This window comes from Lolium rigidum, chromosome 4 (assembly GCF_022539505.1).
Source record: "Lolium rigidum isolate FL_2022 chromosome 4, APGP_CSIRO_Lrig_0.1, whole genome shotgun sequence".
In the NCBI taxonomy this organism is placed as follows: Eukaryota; Viridiplantae; Streptophyta; class Magnoliopsida; order Poales; family Poaceae; genus Lolium; species Lolium rigidum.
Window position 1 is genome coordinate 95,432,364 of NC_061511.1, and position 6,000 is coordinate 95,438,363.

A 6,000-nucleotide genomic window follows, 5' to 3' on the forward strand; every position below is an offset into this window, starting at 1 on the left:
TTGCTATAAGAAAACCCAAAAAGATTTTGCTTTGTTTGCTTGTTTCCTTTTGTTCTTGTTTCCAATTCGAAAACACCAAAAATATTTGCTGTTCTTCTTTGGTTTTGTAAAGTTCACTATGGAGTTCAGAGGTCTTCGGTGGTTGGAGCTTGGCTTTCATTTCATATTATTCGAGCTACACAAGTGAAAGGGAATAATGACGATCTACGACAATTCGACTGTGGTGAGAGGCTGGTATGAACTCTATTTGTTTTCATTTTTGTACATATACTCATCCATGTGAGCATGCTTAGTTGGTTCATGTGAGGTATATGTCATTTAAGAAAGTCTAGTAGTTCATGATCTCTCATGCTTAGCTCCAATTTATTAATATGAGTAGCATGTCATAAATATTTGCTTGCATTGTTTTATTCATAGATAGGTATGACATTGTGGTATCCTCCTCTGAATAATTCACTTGAATCAACTTGGCACATGCTCACGCATGCATATGGCTGAACAAAAGTCAATTAAGCCTCGATTATTTACTTTACCTCGAGTTCTTGTATCACTTTTATTCCTCCGTTAATTTATTTTGTCGCAAGCATGATTATGACGATTCTTGCTCTCTTGATTGTCGCTTCCCGGTCTATTGCTAGCCTTCACTTGTACTGAGCGGGAACGCTGCTCGTGCTTCCAAAACCCTGAAAACCAAGTTATTCCAAAGTGTCCACCATAAATACCTATGCATGGCATTTCAAACCATTCCAAGTAAATTCTCATGTGCTACCTTTAAACCTTCAAAATGCTTCTCAATTTGTGTCGATGTTTTATAGCTCATGAGGAAGTATGTGGTGTTTATCTTTCAATCTTGTCATTTACTCTTGACGAGACTTTCATAATGGACTAGTGGCACATCCGCTTATCCAATAATTTTGCAAAAAGAGCTGGCAACGGGGTTCTCAGCCCCAATTAATCAACTTTCATTAATAATTCTCTTCACATGTTTTGCCCTGATTTATCAGTAAGCAACTTAAATTGCAAATAGACACTCCTTCATGGTACGTGATTGATGGAAGGCACCCGAGGATTCGGTTAGCCATGGATTGTGTAAGTAAAGGTTGGGGGGAGTGTCATCCATAATGAAACTAAAATATATGTGTAAACAAAAGAGAAGAGGGATGATTTACCTTCTTTGGTAGAGATAACGTCCTTCATGGGAGCCGCTCTTGAAAGTCCGGTTGACGAGGTGGTTAGAGTACCCACTATCATTCGTTGACAACAACAAACACCTCTCAAAATAATTTTACTCATGTTTTACAAATGAAAAGCTCTAGCACATGTTAATCCTGCTTCCCTCTGCTGAAGGGTCAATCTTTTACTTTTACATTGAGTCACCATCCTTTCTTTGAGCACTTTCTTGAGAGCACAACTTGTCATTCTTAGTATAATATGCTTGTCCCAAAATGTGATTAGCTGTGGTATAACTTTGATGTTTTTATCTTTGATAATCTCTACTTCCGGTCTTTCCATGAACTTCAAAGGTGCCCGAGCATTTATGTTTCTTCTGTACAAATACGGGCAAGCGAGATACCACTTTATCATATCCTTCTATGAACATTGCAATCTTGTTGATAGACATGATTCATGATGCTTATTATTAATTTGTTGGTACCTTTTCCATGGTTGACATAGCTATTAGATGATTTTATTTGCATGTATCTTATTATGAATTGCTTAAGTACTTGTCCATGTCATGAGAATATTTACATCATATGAACAAATGTGTTCGTGAAAGTTCTTTTATCGCACTCAGTTGTTAAGCTGAATTGCTTGAGGACAAGCAATAAGGTAAGCTTGGGGGAGTTGATACGTCCAAAACGTATCTACTTTCCCGAACACTTTTGCTATTGTTTTGCCTCTAATTTGTGTATTTTGGATACAACTAACACGGACTAACACTGTTTTCAGCAGAATTGCCCTGGTGTCTCGTTTTTGTTCAGAAACTCAACTTTCAGGAAAATCCCCAGAATTAATGTCGAAGGGCCTATTTTCCTAGAAGACTCACGGAGCCAGAAGGGCAGGCCAGGGGGAGGCCCACGGCCTCCAGGCCATAGGCCGGCGCGGCCTAGGGGGGGCGCCGCCTTATGGTGTGGCCCCCTCGGCCAGCCTCCGACGCCCCCCTCTGTACTACTTAACGTCTTCGACCTAAAAACGTACGAGGGGTTAGACGAAATCGCCAGAAGACATCCAGAACACCGCCGCCATCGCGAAACTCCGTCTCGGGACCAGAAACTCCGTTCTGGCACTCCGCCGGGATGGGGAATTGGAGGAGATCATCGCCATCATCACCACCGACGCCTCTCCATAGACCAGCCATGTTTCCCCCATCCATGTGTGAGTAATTTTCCCATTTGTAGGCTGAAGGGGATGGTAGGGATTGGATGAGATTGGTCATGTAATAGCATAAGATTGCTAGGGCATAGTGCCTAGTGTCCGTAATTGGTACTTTTATGATATTGTTGCAACTTGTTATGCTTAATGCTTGTCACTAGGGCCCGAGTGCCATGATCTCAGATCTGAACATGTTATCAATTCATGATGATATTCATTGCTTTATGATCTTACCTGCAAGTTGTATACACGTATTGTTGTCCGGAACCCGAGGCCCCAAAGTGACGAAATTGGGACAACCGAAGGGGAAGGCGGTGATATGAGGATCACATGTGTTCACGGAGTGTTAATGCTTTGCTCCGGTGCTCTATTAAAAGGAGTACCTTAATTTCCGATAGATTCCCTAGAGGCCCGGCTGCCACCGGCTGGTAGGACAAAAGATGTTGTGCAAGTTTCTCATTGCGAGCATGTACGACTAAATATGGAACACATGCCTATTGATTGATTAGTACTTGGATACCGTTTTATTATTATCTGCAAAAGCCCTACCTTGATTGTTACATGAGTTTCTCTCATCCATGCAACGCCCGTTCATCCATCCCTGTGCCTACAATATTTTAATCCTGCTGTTTACTATAATCACTATTGCTTGTCTACGTTACTACTGCTGCTGATATTTCACTACTGCTCTTGCTATAAAGCTGTTGCTCTTGATAAACTCTTGCGAGCAAGTATGTTTCCGAGTGCATCTGAATTGACAACTCCGTTGTTAAGGCTTACAAATATTCTTTGGCTCCCCTTGTGTCGAATCAATAAATTGGGTTTTACTTCCCTCGAAGACTGTTGCGATCCCCTATACTTGTGGGTCATCAGCGTCCTCATTCATCTCAGGATTACATCTAACTGAATTATCATGGGTTCCAGTATCTGATCCCCAACGCCAACCTGTGGAGTTTTCTATAGGAGTCTCGGAACGCTGATGGTTTCCGGATTCCTCTCCACCCTCATATCCTCCATGGTAACTACTAGGAAAGTACCTAGGTGTAATAGGTGTGGTTTGTTGTTCTGGATGGTCAATACTAATAAAGTCACCAGCTGAATATACTGGTGTATGAACCTCACCCTCCATTGGTTCCTTTCCCTTTGTCTCCTCCTTGGGCTCAGTGAACTCTTCCAACATTGTGTCAATTGCTCCCGAGAGATGTCGGTTCAACTGAAAGAACAATGACAGTAGGTTGCGTGTTGTTATCCATGTACTTAGCGGCTTCGCTGGTTTTGTTTTGCAAGCTTGAAGTGGTTAAGCATAGGATCATCTTCCTCCTCCATATGAGGAATATGTGCGAATTCGGAACCAATAAGCTCTTTGGTCTTATGTTCCCGAATATCTGTGATGGCTTTCATTATGGCTATGTGGTAGGCTGTGTTGATGGTTCTAGCCTCATCTGCTGGCATCACTACACTCATTCCTAGGGGTTCTGGAAGTCTTAGTCCTACCCTACACTTCGCCAATACTGTACCGTCGTAGTACCAGTATTTCATTACTTGGATTTGGGGATCGCACCCAAATTCAAGTAACATAGCACGAAGAATGTCCACGAGTCCTCCGTCGTATTCACTCAAAGTTGATGCCTTCACTTTCACGATACGTCCATGACGTGAACTTGCCATAGTTGGTTGTAAATAAGAAAGATTATAATATTAGTAATGATGCATCATAATAGAGATAATAAAGAATTATCGCACTAAAAGATATGATTGTTTTATTCTCAAGTGAATATACACCATATTTTTAGAGAATTCTTTACTAATCCTATTTGACTCCTAACGTTCCGTCTCATTTACTAGGTTCGAACCTAAGGTCAAAGCTTTTGCTCTGATACCAACTATGGTGACCCTGCATACCACTGCATGTTGTAGTATGCCAGTCGTTGATATAACATTCACGAAGTACCAATCCGCAAATATTACATCCCTCAGAGTAGTACAACAGAACATAGCAGGTCCATAACTAATTCATTTATTATTACAAGCAACATGTACATATCATCTTGGAGCTCCTCTTGGGTCCTAAGAGGGATACTCCTGGGTTCGAGACGAACCCAAGTTAACTTACAATATAAGAGTCTTACTAGGTTATACATTTATTCTCCTCGAGCAGTTAAGTACTAAGAGTTTGTACTACTCGGATACTACTACTACTCGGTAGGTCTAAGCTTGCTCTCCTCCGGAACCCTCCCCGGTTCCGTAGACTATGAGGTAGTCTACTCCTTCGATACCTCCAGAGAGGTCTGGTTCTTCATAGCCGATGACTTCAGCTCCTTCAGGGTCGTCGTTGTCCTCCTCCAGTCGATTCAGACAATCTAAGCAGGGGATTTAAGAGTGGTATGAGTACGAGCGTACTCAACAAGTTCATTATAGAAAAGAGGTGTTTAATGCACTAGCTACGATATCAGACCAGAAATTCTAATACCAATGCAGGTTTTGATAAATATCTCTTCAAGAGGTTGCTTTTATTAAGAAGAACTATGTCCGTCAGCCTTCACCGGTTTACTAGAACTTCATGGAGTTCCTTTCCGGCAGCATTCGCAGTTCCAAATCCCGGATCAAGGAGTGACTAGTCACGATTCATTACACTCTGCAGTGGTGTGTTGCTTTACCCATAAGAGATCTTAACCTTGGTGCCAACCGGGCAGCTTTCCCATCCACACTTCCTTCGGTGTGAGGCCCGGTATAAGGTCAGAGCCAATCATATTCCTCCGCTACCTCGCACACCCACCCTTTGTTGCACTACAAGAAAAGTTCTGATAGACAACGTCTCAAAATCGTCCGCTAAGGGGTATTTTTCGTCGCCTATGGGCCTAACCCGACGATATGGGTTCTGTTGTGGAAACTGCGTCAGGCAAAGTCCAACGACGTTTTTCTCGGTCCGTCGCGCTTGGGCGCCCTTCCGCCACGGAAAATCGGACCGTTGCGCAAGTGTTTCCGGGAGCCCGTTGGCTGCCGACGTCATGCAAGCCGACACGTGGCGGACGCCGTTAGCGGCAGTGAACGGCGTTAGCCAGGCTGAAACCCCGTGGTAGATGGTAGGCCCACACGAGGCACTGCCACGTCTTAAGCGGGCCGGGCCAGGTGACATAGTTTGATCGGTCAACTATATAGTTGGGCTGGTCCATTGAGTTACGTGGGCCGGGCCTAACCTCTAAGGTTGGTTGGTCAAAACTTAAATGGGCCGACCCATTTAACATGTGGGGTCCACCTTACGGCAAGTCGGGCCGGCCCAAGAAGCAAGTGGGCCGGGCCAAAACACGAGTGGGTCCCACTTTCCTGTTAAAGGGCCGGCCCATTTAGTGTGTGGGGTCCACCGTATAGCAAGTGGGCGGGCCAAAAACACGAGTGGGTCCCACTTTCCGGTTAAAGGGTCGGCCCATTTAGTATGTGGGGTCCACCATATAGCAAGTGGGCCGGCCCAACAAGATAGTGGGTCGGGCCAAAAACACGAGTGGGTCCCACTTTCTGTTAAAGGGCCGGCCCATTTGGTGTGTGGGGTCCACCATATAGCAAGTGGGCCGGCCCAACAAGATAGTGGGCCGGGCCAAAAGCACGAGTGGGTCCCACCTTCTGTTAAAA